The sequence below is a fragment of the Bemisia tabaci genome, chromosome 3 (genome assembly GCF_918797505.1).
Source record: "Bemisia tabaci chromosome 3, PGI_BMITA_v3".
NCBI classification, from domain to species: domain Eukaryota; kingdom Metazoa; phylum Arthropoda; class Insecta; order Hemiptera; family Aleyrodidae; genus Bemisia; species Bemisia tabaci.
In genome coordinates, this window is record NC_092795.1 from 30,578,804 (window position 1) to 30,592,575 (window position 13,772).

General features: G+C 40.9%; 1 protein-coding gene and 1 long non-coding RNA gene across 3 annotated transcripts in view; one reads left to right on the forward strand and one right to left on the reverse strand.

Annotated features, from left to right (window-relative positions):
- Positions 1-13,772, reverse strand: part of LOC109029742 (QRFP-like peptide receptor) — a 150,324-nt gene that overhangs the window by 123,286 nt on the left and 13,266 nt on the right. The window lies entirely within an intron of this gene.
- The window catches only part of LOC140224233 (uncharacterized), a 93,628-nt gene that overhangs the window by 54,964 nt on the left and 24,892 nt on the right, over positions 1-13,772 (forward strand). The gene's annotated exons all lie outside the window — the stretch shown is intronic.

The following is a 13,772-nucleotide window of genomic DNA, read 5'->3' on the forward strand; positions in this document are numbered from 1 at the left end:
CAGGATGCGCTAGCTAATTGAGGAGAAATTGCTAATAATTAATCGCGTATAGAATGACGTTCATAGTTGCCGATTTTTACGTAGTCGAACCGAACTTTAACCCCAAGTCGGTAGAATAATTCGCAATTCTTCCCTGTGCGAAAAAATCGCATTAAAGCAGGACTTTTATTCATTAAGTTCTGCTTGTTTTTTTGCGCGATGTTATATTATAAATAAGATATTATCAGTTATTTTGATGTGTACCTACTTTAATATTATTTTTCTTCAGTATAATCATGTATAAACTGTCGACAAATACCAATGCATTTTTGAGATAAACTGAGATACTAAAATAGACGTTAAACATAAACCTTACACGAGTGTAACTCAATGCGAAGGGAGGAAGGGGGGCAGCCGTGTCTTTTATTTATGCTTTCGTCCCTCTTGTTTAACGTTAATGTTCATTTTTACTAAAATATTTGTAATTGGTCCAACCGCGCGAATTGTGTACTGCCGTTTGAGAGAGTGAAAGCTGAGTTATTTTTTGAAGTCATTGATGCTCTATAAAAAATTCAAACCGTTACCTTTTGTCACGCTATTGATTTGAGAGACTTAAATAATATATTTATAGCGTTGGCCCTTTGCATCTACCTCATATGCTTTCCTTCAACTCTGCAACTATTAATGAATGATTAGTGGAAACCATATGGTAAAAAAGAAGAAGATTCATTTCAGCGGCACCTCAGCACTCACCGGCCGGATATTTTAACATCGAGTCTCATCTACAGGTTTAATTACTTGATTTTTCTTACCTGAAACATAAATGTAAGGAAATTGTATTAAAAATGAGAATCGTCAAAGTGAGAGCCAAAAAAATCACATGCTTTACGCCCTCCTTTGGCAGCGAATATTTGGAACAAATCGCTTACAACTTATTCCAAGAAATTTTACAGAATGTTAAAAAAAATTTCTTATTCTATTCTCCTTCTTACTCTTTTGCCTTTTCCTCTTCTTCTCTCCTTTTCCTTCTTCTCGTCCTGCTTCTCCTCTATATTTTCCTTTTTATTTTTCTTCTCTTATTCCTCCTTCCGACCCTTCTTTTTCTTCTTCTTTTTCTTCCTCTTGTCCTCCTTCTTCTTGCAGCAATGCGAAAGCGCCAAGTTTTTCGCAGAACTTATTCAAATAATCGGAGTTTTTTAGTGGAGAATATTCAAGAAGAGTTCATTTTTACTAAAACAGAAATTTTTCAATGGTGCAATTTGCCGTTCAATTTTGCATCGCCGCTCAAGTTGACACCCTGTTTGTCCCATCGTGAACACATGGAGGGTAATAAATTAAAAATCGATAGCCTCCCTGTATTTACCCTGTGTTTACGATTCGTACTAATTTACACCCTACCCTCCCCCTCCTCCCATCCACCCCTTGTCACCATCCTTCTCTTACCGTCATCATGGTGCCTTGAAGCTCCAATTTTCCTCTCACTTGACAAATGAGAAATTTGGACGGATTTCTGATCTGATTACAGAGCCCATCGAAAACCTAATTTTTAGTGTTGAATCCTTGCCAAGAGGAAGTCAGATTTCTATCCTTTATATCGCACTCGTCGTTTCACATCTCGTCTAAAAAACTGAACGAAGTGATTTACGTTAAAATTTGGTCGGAAATTTAGCAATGATAGCAACCCCTGCATGTATGTTAGGGGAGCACCGCTTCTCTGATTAAAGTTAGGGGTAAATTATATATCGGCGGTGTAAGTCGGCAATCACATAACTCGTTTGCGGTGTCTGGAAATCTCCGCCTCTATGTTATTTTTTTAAAAGAAAACAAATTGACATCATTGCTTGAAGTTTAGGCAGAATTTTCTTCGCACAGAGAAGAAAAATCACGGCAGTTTTAAATAATTGCCGTTGAGTAGTTTTCCGTTTAAAAAACAAAGTATGACAGCAAACCGAGTTTACACCGTCGATATACATATGTTTCACGCAGACCAGCGAGCAGCGACCGCTCCATATTTGGTGCAATGCGTGAAGTATTCATGCAGTCTTGTAGGCGCTAACATGTTTTGCGTAAAAAGTAAAGTATGACAGAAAGTCTGCAACCGACGTCGCAAACAGAGTTATGTGATTGACGACTTACACCGTCGATATGCGCCATAAACGCAGTTTTAATGGGGGGTTTCAAGACTAATATGTTGAGTAAAGCTAATTTTCCTCTAATCACCCTGTTAAATCCTCTTATGTCAATACTCTTGTCATCCTTATTTTTTCCATCCGACGAGAAACGTTCAAACCTTAAGACGGAACCCGATCAAGGAAACATTAATCTCATGAGACTATAATGTTTAAATCAGCGTAATTTTTATGAGCGGAGTCAACCTTGAGCAAACAAACATGTCTCCCTCGAGCTAAGGAGCAAAATGAAGAAGTTGATTTATGTCATAAGATACTCTCTCAAAGTATGTGATATCCCGGAAACCTCCAATTTTTCAAAGGACTAAACCTCGGGACACAAAGGCCTTTAATCACGGCCCTTCTTACAGTGGTCGAGAACACGATTGCCAATTCTCACTCACAGTCGTAGCTCAAAGGCGTCCAGTTGGTTCTTGATGCGTGGGTATACACTTATACAGGAGCCTTTAGCTCGAATTTTAAGGCAAGAATGCCCAAAAATATTCAAGCAAATCGGGGCTATATCGGTTTGAAGTTTACAGTTCATAAAACCGTGATGCCGAAAAAAGGCCACTTGAACATCTAATTTGTCTCATCTCGGGCACAAAATCGCTGAATTACATCGCACATTTACGTCTTTTTTTATACCTAAATAAACTAAGCGATTAGCGAGTTCTTCTACAGAATACTAGTGATCGTTATCCCGCGAGACCTTAACATCGATTTTTTTTACCCAACTCAACTAGTCTACTGAAGACTTTCCAGCCTAGGACTTCCAATGTTTTTCCTATTGCAGGTCATATACGCTTAGAAATTTTCTCAAATGGCTCATTCGACAATTGGCCTCCAACATAAATGTGACAAAAATGCAAATTTTTTGCGTCAGGTAGCTTAACGCATTGAAGTTGGTGACAGTCAGGGAACTGAACAAAACCTGAAGTTCCCGGAAAAAGCCAAAAAAAATGCATGACACTCTTAAAAGAGAGGTTGTACTTACGTTTGAAGAAAAAACCGCACTCAGCACAAGACTCATACTTCCAAAATTTTCGAGGCATTTCGTTGCATTTAAATCAGGAAAAAATCAGAGTATTTTGCCAAAATCTGTCGTGTTTATCCCCCCCTCCCCCCAGAAAAGTCAGGGTATCACCTCGGAATTTCGACATTAGTTCGGTCGTCACCTTTATAATGCTTTTTTTTTCCACAGAGTAAAAATCGGAAAAAATATTTTTCGAGCACAACACCCACATTGGCAACACCTGCGGCTTCAACCCTCGAGTGTCGACGGGGAGGGGGAGGGGGAGGAAGCACAATTACATTAATGAATTGCAATGAGACGGAGACGGACACGATTACGGAGGCGGCCCCACACGGGTGCCAGATCGAGCTGCCAAAATACTCCTTTTCCACCGGGATAAAAAACCGAGCGAACTGGAGGAGGTGGAGGGCCGGCAACAGGGCGAGGCTGACCGAGCGGCACGGCGAGTCCTGCCCGGCCGGAAAAATGATTTCCCCGAGGATAGCTCCGCCACGTCGGGTAAAAACCGCGAACCTCGGTATAACATCTACCGGAGTTACGTGGGTTCTCCTCGGAATCGCTGAGCGTGGAGGTGAGAGAGAGGGAAAACCACGGGGAGCAAAAACCACGACTCTGCATAGGATTTCCCGTGGAGATGAGTGGTTTTTCTTTAGCGTGACTGTGCGTGGAGGCGGACGAGAGGGAAAGTCAAGCATGCTGCCATACTCTGAGGGGAAAAAACGTATGAACATTCGTATGTTGTCAAATTTCTCCCTCTAGAATGTGTCAATTTATGAGAAATTATATACGTATGGATATTTTCCCCAGAAATTTTCTGATACACAAGCTCCAATTTCACGTGAAATTCCAAAGTTTCCAAACAACTTAACTACAGTTTATTGTTGCAAAATTTTCCCGCGCAAATGACGCTTTTACCAAGAGGATCTTGAGAATTTCCATCAGGCAATTTTATTTATTTCTCCTCCGATCTTGTGCGAAAATCAGAAACATTTTCAACAAAAACTTCGCAAGTACATTGTCATTAAAAAATTGTGTTGGCCGTTTTAATCTTGCAATCTTGGAATCGAGTTATGCTCCCTCGTATGGGACATGACGAAATCTCGTCTGGCGATTGTTGAAAAAAGTTAGAAATATTTTCCCTGATATTTTTAGGCATACCCGATTAAAATGCGAACGAGGTATTCTAAAAAATTCCCAGAGGAAAGTTGATTAGTTTGCCCGGAAATTTACATTTATTAGAGTAAACTTGGCAACGCCCAAATATCCGTACTGTGGTTTTCCTAAGCACGCCAGCACGCTCCGCCGGGCCGGCTTAACGCTAGAAATTACACTTACAATTAAGCGCTAATTCTGCTGCGATTCGGACATTTGAAACGCCCGCGTGATAAAACATACCCAGTCGGTAAAGCCTTGAGCTACACTAGAATGCATACGTTTATTCTGCATGTCGATTGTTGAATCCTTATCGAACGACCTTGATCGATACATCCCTATTTCAGCAATGCAACCTATCGATCGAAGCCATTCGACAACGATTCAACATATCGAACGCATTGATCGATAAACCTACCCAGTCGTAAGCCTAGCTACATCGATCAAAGTCATTCGATAACGATTCAATATATCGAACTGCCTTGATCGATAAATCCCTATTTCAGCAATGCAACGTATCGATCGAAGCCATTCGATAACGATTCAACATATCGAACTGCCTTGATCGATAAACCCTTATTTCACCAATGCTACGTATCGATCAAAGTCATTCGAAAACATTTCGACAATTCAAGCGCTGAGCTAATCAAATCGTGGACTTGTGCGCTTTTGGAAATCGCCGATTCACATGTTCCCGTCCTAAATTTGAAAGCGCCCCCACTTCGCTCCGGGCACGGACGGATTTGCTGGCTCTGGATGGAGGAGATCAAATATTTAGTGAAGATTCATAGCGGAGCACTAACGAATCGTGTTGGGTAGGTGCACTTGCAGAGGCGGGGGAAGTAGGGTGTGGTTAACTCAGGTCAGGATTTGGCCCGAAGGATCGGTTACTTCTTGAAAATTAAATACCGCAATATTTTCAATCTCATGTAAGAGCGATTTCGGCAAAAGTTTGCAGAAAGAGAACCTGTGTTCATAGAGGAGAAGTTTGCTCATCAAGAAGATTGGAACTCCATTAAGGTTATGTTGTACTGGATGTAAAAAAAAAAAAAAAAAAAAACTTGAGATATCATGCATGTATTGCTTAATTTCTGTTTGCACTTAAATATTTGGTATAAAACGCATTCATTTTGCATAGGGGCACATTTGAACCGATTTTTCTCAACTGATCTATTTTGTAAATTTTGAAATAATACTAAAATTGAACGTATTTAAATCAAAAGAAAGTATACCCATACTAGCATGAGCCCTGTTAAGCATTTTTCCTTTTGGATCTGAGAGTTCATGAAAGAATGGATGTAGTTTCTTTTTTATTTAAATGCGTCCAACTATGCGACCGCGAAACATTGCACACGACTTACCAACCGAACGATCGATTTTCGTGGTCGTGCACATTCAGCTTTACATTAAGTTTTACGACGAGATATTTTAAGAGGAATCCAAAAAGATACGGAGAAATGCTGCCTTCTGGGGAATTTCTACCTTGACGGATTTCAGTTGCAGTTAGGTGTCGCAGAGCGCCCTAGTGCGCTATGAAAGCGACCAATACATACAAACATCATAAATTCAAGTGCTCAACCTGATATTCGTGGGATTTTCCTTTGAAGAAATTGGCTGTATCTCTTAAGTGTGCATCGGATCTATTGGGATTGGGGGTATTTGAGTGAAAAAAGTCGACCTGTCTCAAAAGATTCAAGAAAGAATCTATAGTTGCCGAAGGGATGGATCAGATTTTATAGGTTTTGAAACTGTTTTAGTGTAAATTTCTTTCCAACATGTGCTATATGAGGCTGCAATTAAAACTAATCCCAAGAAATCAATTAAAGCGAATAACTCTCTTCGGGCCGTTCATAAAATATAAGTAACGTATTCGAGATTGTTTTACCTCACCTTTGGTGAAGTAGGTCTCCATTCATTAACACATAATAACGCTATCATCGACCCTCCCTCCCCCATCCTCTCCTCAGTTTGTTACATTTTTAATGAACGGCCCTTTGGGAGAGAGACGTTGAAACAAAAATTCGGAGGTTGAAAGGTTCGTCGGAAAGTGATGCCTTGAGCTATATATGCACTATCTTGATGAAACAGCCTCCCACAATTGGCCCACTTACAGCGTGCCAATTCTATGTGGGTATTTTTTAATCAAGACCTCAGGCTGGATACATCAACACCTCAATGATATCGGGTACGAACGGGTCGTGATCAGGAGGATAATCACCCTCCGATCTGGGCATTTTCTATTTGGGCGAGCTTCGCTGAGCCGCGGTTTGTCGGGTGTTTGCGTGTTTCAAAGTGAGCTGGGAAATTGATTGAATCAGCCCTCCCTCTGGATCGAGCACATCAAACGCCCTTTTGCGCGCGCCTTGATTTTATCGAGATGAGTCCTGCTTTCCCTGTTGTCTCGCGTCAAAATAACGAAAAAATAATGTACTAGAATGGAGTAGGGAAAAAACCGGTAGTTAAAGAGACATGAATAGTTCAGGCACGTAGCCGGGGGGAGGGGGGGCTTGGGGGCTGAAGCCCCCCCCCCCCCCCCCGACAGCAAAATGAAGCAAAATTAAAAGTCACATGTTTTCTCTTCAAAATCTTACGTGAAAGCATTTTTTTTGCCACCTGGTGTAATGACCACCAAACTATAACCAGTAATAATACTAGTAAAATTACAATTTGCAACCCTGAAATGCATGCCGAAGTACGTAGTGCTTCTGAGCCGTTCGGCGCGTCGCGCCGCAATTCCAGTTATGAGGTGGATAACTTTTAGCCGGTCGGCTCCTGTTTTTACCCATTCTGATGTATTCTGAATAAACAGAGCCAAACCGGTACAACCTAGTACCTATTCGTTTCGTAGCAGATCAGCAAAACAGCCCAGGAAATGTGTCATTCAATAATTTTTCTAGTTTCACTGAGCTCTTCCAAATTTTTCTTGGTTGTGCGCGGGCATTGGTCTGCCGTACCGGGCCGGAGCCCGGTACGACGGACCAATGCCCGCTTACCATTTGTGCAGTTTTGTTGTAAGGCAACATCTGTCTAGGAAATCTGGGTGTTTCCTTGGAAATTTTAAACCACCAAGTGCGACAGAAAAACCCCTGAAATGCAATTACATTCTTCCGTCTGGGTTACGACAAATTGTGTCGATTGAGTATTTAGGAGGAAGGTTACTCACAAGTACATGCTATGACCTCGGGGTAGAAGCATATCATCATGGAGGATATGAAAAAGTCGAGCACGGGTGTACTCCTCAAGTCGGAGCTGAATTTAAATTGACCTCAACTCGTACTCGGCTCCAAACTACAGGGTTCTGCCCGAGTAAAAACTATTTTTAGGATTGCGTAATAGCAGAAAAGAGCACGGCAGGCTTTTATTTCCTCCGTAATGAATGACAGGGCGAAATTTCTGCAAATCGCGACCGCCTTTGCTCCGCCCGCTTCTACGCAACAAGATTTAAACCAAGTAAGAATGTAGGACGCCTTATTTCTTCGTGAAAAATATCTCTGAGAAACAGCTTTTGGTCCCCGACGGACTGATTTACTAATCAGAGACGTTCCATTCAATCAGACTCACAATCAGCTGTATTGACGACAATGGAAAAAATTATTTGTGATTCGTAAGACAATTCCGTAGACTATTTCCTGCGGAATAATTTGATTGCATTTAGCAAAAAGCAACCGGCGAGATTACAGTGTTTTCAAAATCTTGCAACTTCTTCTATGCTTTTAAAAATACTTAATATATGTAGAGTATTAAAATTCACATGATTATTTTCCTTTAAAATTACCAGTTTTTGGTGGGAAGCAAAAATTATTACCTATTCAGGGATATTTTTTAGATATTTATAGAAAAGCAACATTTTATCAACACTGTTTTAGCTTGCATAACAAAAATTATAGTTATGAGGATCGTTGTCTTGGTTTCTCAAACGTTTCAATAAAATGGCATCCAGAGGGTATTTCAGAGGTTGAGAGGTGGTCCTCGAAGTTTAAGTCCCCACCTGCCACCTAGATGCTCATGGAGGGACTCTATTCATCTCTGACAAACCCCGCCAACCGTAACGTCCATATTACCGTACTGAGAAAAACGACGTATGAATAAGCGAATGCTGCCAAATCTCCTCCCTTAAGACGTTCATCTTTAAGGACAATTATGATTATTTATTTTCAAATTTTCAGATACTAAGGATGAAATTGCAAATTAAATTCTCTGAAAAATAGGGGGGATATACGTACGAAATTCCTAGAAAATTTACATTTCGTCACCTTCCAGACAAAGTATCACAAGCGCCATGCGACGTTTAAAAATTTCCGCCGCCATTTTATTTTTTTACAGAGAAATTGTTCAACGAAGCTGTCCGAAAATTTCACTGAATTTTCTTTGTGCTGCCGATAAAATTTAGTGAAATTTCCAAACAGATTCAACCAACAATTTCTCAGTAAAAAAATAAAATGGCGGCGGAAATTTTTAAACGTCGCATGGCGCTTGTGATACTTTGCCTGGAAGGTGACGATTTTATGAAATAAAATGCGGCAACATCTGGAGGCCCATATGACGTTTTTCTTATAGCACGGTAGCATACCTTTTTAAGCTAAGTGACATTTCCGCATTCCGCTCAGTTATCACCATTAAAAACTTTTCAGCTGAGAGATGCTCGCAGCGACAAGGTGCAGCTGCCCGCGCATAAATAGTTAAACATTAGAAAACGTCGGCTGCCCGAAAATGGCTGCGCGACCTGGGGTAATTTCCCCGGAAATTTGAAAATAAGTCTTCGGGGAGGTGTCGAGCCATGGTGTTGGAGCGCCTAATGACGGTATAAGCTGATATGAAACCTTCATTTTGGTTCGAGCGCAGTTTCATTAGCATGTCATGATGCATGCTTTTGTGCAAATTTTAATACGCGTCAGCTCTCCCGCAGTCTCGCGGCATCCTTGTGCCCGCCGCCCGCATATCGCGCATCTATCACGCAGATGCCTTTGAGTTCACCATCAATTTCGGTCGAGAGCCTTCTCGAACCTCTCATATCGACATTTCGTGGAACTCAGAAGAAATTTCAACATTATACTACGGTGGAAAGATATTAGAACAGCTGATTCTCGCTTATTTCCGGCCAGATTCATAATTGGAAATTCATAATTCATAATTGGATGGGATTAATCCTCGTTGGGTCATTTGAATTTGGAAAAAAAAAGTAGTAGTAGTAAGATAAGTTTATTTATTTTAAATCGGTGCTTTAGAATCTAAGGCCATTTACACTTCTGTGTGTTTACATGGAAATCAAGGTTACATCAGTGAAAATACAAAAGGGTTGAGGGGGAAGGTTAAATTTTGAGTTCAGAAAAAAAAAAAAAATTTAGCAGAGGAAAGGACGACACGAAAAAAGCTCGTAAGTTACCCGCATATTCCTGGTCCGCCTTAAATTGTCGAGGGAGGCCAAGTTACATCCTCTTGCTTGCAAAGATTTTCAGTACATTAAAGCATTCATAGGTAATTGTATTATTTCCTAAATAAGGAAAACATGCACCCTAAAGGGAGCGTTCATAAATTACGTCACGCATTTTTATTTGTTTTTTTAATCCCTCCTTCCGCCCCCACTTGTAACGCCAGGTCCGGATTTACAGAGTGGCCACATGGGCCGCGGCCCATGGCGGCAAATTTTGCAATTTGTTTAAAAGTAGGTATGAAAGAAAATCGGATTCAGAAAAAAAATTACAAACGAAAAAAGGTGACAAAATCTCTCATTTCCTGAGAATTTAATTCTAATTGGTCGTTTTTCGGTGATACAAGAGACAGCACCTTTAATTAGTCGAGTTAAGAGAGAAACCGAACACGCAATTTGGTCTGGAACGGCGCGGCGCAGAGAGCAATGATGACGAGGACTTGAGATGCAAAGGAGAAACCCGTGGCGCGTGGCGGTCAGCATGTAACACATTAGCGCCTACAAGACTGCATGAATACTTCACGCATTGCGTCAAACACAGTGCGGTCGTTGTGGTCAGCAGCGGGCGGCGTGAAACGACTAGCGCCTACAAAACTGCATGAATACTTCACGCATTCCGTCAAACGCATTGCGTTCAGCAGCGGTTGGCGTGAAGGCACACCGTATACAAGATTTGAAGATTTGTAGGAATACTTCGCGCGTTGCGCCAAACACAGTGCGGTCAGAGCGGAACGCAATCCATGCAAAGATAGCAGAGAGATAGGAAGCAAATACATTGACAGGGCTGCTACTCTATTTGAGGACTCTAAAACTGAAAACACGGCATCAATGCTAATGTATTTGCTCCCTATCTTTGCACAAAGAGTTTGTCTTGATGTAGAGGTGGACTCTCAGGATAGCGTGGGATGTCCCCTCCATTTTGGCCTCAACTTGAGAGCTTTTTTTGAGCTTGGGAGATGATTTCAGAGAAAACCAGTGACACCATCGTGTTTCTCGCCAACTTTTACATAACAATCTACAGTCAAATCGCAAATTCCTCACACATGCAACATCTCCATTCCTCTATGCAGGCACTCTAGTGACGCCCATAGTTTCATGAACGCTAACGAAATCTTCGAGTCCAATTTGACACCAGCGGAGCGCGAGTTAATTAAGGGGAAGATTGATAATTTTCGGGGAGGGGGAGCCTCGCCCGGATCAAACACCTCAATCGTCGCCTGGGCCGGCGACGATTGTGATAGCGACACCTATATCGGGGGCTCTAATTGTCCGTCGGCGGATCGGAATGTGGGCGTAGGCGGCGAAACCTCACGCCCGCCACCGCCACCGCCGAGTCACGTAGCGCCGGGCGCGCGCCCATCCAACAAATTAGTTCCAAGCCGCCCCGGATTATGCTCCGTCGCAAAAGCAAGCAAAGGAGCCTCCTTTCGCCCCCCGTCCCCTCGCGCCTACCCCCTGTTCGCGGCGAGGGCTGTTCGGCCGTAAATAACAGATCATTTTGTAGGTTCAAAGGCCTATGATCCTCATCGCGGTGTTGTCGGTATGCTGTCATGGGCTTTCTTGGGAGTGCGGTTTCATTTTGATAAAAATAGAAAGGAAAATGATAGGATTTTTCATTGCAACACAATTTAAAATTAATAGCGACTAATTCTTCTTCTTAGGTTCAAAGGCCTATGATCCTCTTCGCGGTGTTGTCGGGATGCTGTCCTGGACTTTCTTGGGAGTACGGTTACGTTTTGATAAAAAAGAAAGGAATATGAGAGGATCGTATATTGCAACAAAATTTAAAATTAATAGCGACTAATTATTAAGTGCTATCAATGTAGGTTCAAAGGCCTATGATCCTCATCGCGGTGTTGTCGGGATGCTGTCCTTAACTTTCTTGGGAGTACGGTTATGCTTTGATAAAAAAGAAAGGAAAATGATAGAATTGTATATTGCAACAAAATTTAAAATTAATAGCGACTAATTATTAAGTGCTATCAATGTAGGTTCAAAGGCCTATGATCTTCGAGTTGTAGTACTCGAGCGTATACATTTGCAACGCTGCATTTAGTGATACATTTTTTTCCTTTAGCTATCCTTTTGTTAAAATTAACTACTTTTACTGTGAATACTGCAAATACTGAACCAGCAAACATGAAAATTAAATAATTTTGTAATAGCGGGAATACGCTGGAAAAAAAAAACACATTGGATCTATAGTCCAGACTCTTGAAAACATTGACAAGAAAAAGGACTCTTGATTCAATCAGATTTAAGCTTAAATCAAAAGGGAATCCGCTCAAATTAAGAGGCTTGGTTCTTAATTTCAGCTTAAAACTGATTGAATTAAGAGTATTTGTTCTTGTCGATGTTTTTAAAAGTCTGGACTCTGGATCCAATGTGTTTTTTTTTTTTTTTTTTTTTTTTTCTTTCTTTTCCAGTGTATAGTCAATATCAAATCATTAAAGAAAAACTGTTTGATTTAACAATAGAATCGAATACTTAGTCATTTTTTGTTCAGTTGGAAAGTAAATTAGTTTTAATAAATGGTGGCAAACTAAATTAATTTGATCGAGTTTGGTGTGTAAGGAAATCGTTCTCCTGTAGGCCGTGGGAATCACATCAAATTTTGACCCTCTCACAAATGAAGTCTATCATACGGTTCACCACCTATTGTTACGTACGGTTTCGGGTCATTTTTTTAGTGTTTTTTCTCGTTCATACGGTTCATCTACATCCAAAAATTTGAAAAAAGACGTATGTGAAATAAGACTAATAGTCATAATTGTCAGATCTAGACACGCTAAAAATCAGAAGTGGAAATGTACTCGGCAATAGCAACAAAACCCCAGGAATACTCGCAAAACCCACTGAAGACTTCAATTAAAATTCGAAGGCCTCTAGGGGTTTTCCCAACTCTCCTGTGTCAGGAGGCAACCGTCCTGTGTCAACTTCACTCTCCTGGATCATGCCTTTTTACCGCTTCGTCCTCGTTTTAATGGCAGCTCATGAACATTAAACTCAGTCCAAACCAGCCTCCAAAATCTAATCCGAAAATCCAATCCACTCCTTTAGCGAATTTGTTCTTTCTTATCGTTCAATGCAGATAGGTTTATTTGGCATGATGGCGTACATTTGGTAGTCATAAAAATCTTCATATTTATGTAGTTACACAATTTTCTCCTCATCTTTGATCTACCCTGCCTATCTTTCCTCGTCCTTACTTTTTTCCCTCCAGTCTCGTTTCTTGTCCTCCATTTAGATAGGTCCGATGATTCCCTGCACAGGAACGTTATCCGAAAAAGTGATGACAGGGCAGACGCCATTGTAATAAAACAAAGGACCAAACGATCCTTTGGGGGATGGTGGCCGGGCGATAATATCTTGTTAAAGGCTATGTCGACGTATGTCTATGGCCCGCGTCTCAGGGATAACCCTTCAACAAAAAAGTAACCCCAGCGCGATGAAGTGTTTAGTCCGTGCTCTCAACTCCGGATTTTGTTCTCAAATATAGTTTCTGCAAGCTGAGGGGCAACTTTTGCAAGTTGGCAACAATGCAGTCTGTCCCTTTAAATGAGTGTAAAACAATCTATACTTATGGAATAACCTAGAATCGTTTATTTATGATGAATTTGTGAGGATGAAAACAATGTTGTCTATTTGCGATGTCAAAAATGGCGGTAACTCGCCTCTATAATGTATACAACCCTATCTCTTTATAGAGAATCTGGTTTAAAAAGGTGAGCTCCTCTACATTCATCCCGAGTCTCCGTTTTCTGAATCGATTGACGAAGGAAATGAGGAATTTAGGAAAGATTTAAAAGGCGAGAAAGAAGAAAAATAGGAGAAGGAGAAGAAAGAGGGAAAGAAGGAGGAGAAGAAGAAGGCAAAAACAAAGAATAATGAGGAGAAAAAGAGAGGAAGTAGAGGAAGAAAAATATCCTTTTTCGTTTTTTTCATCCTCTATTTCTCAATCTTTCTCCTTTCCTCCTTTTTCGTACTCTTTTTCTTTATTTTCCTTCCT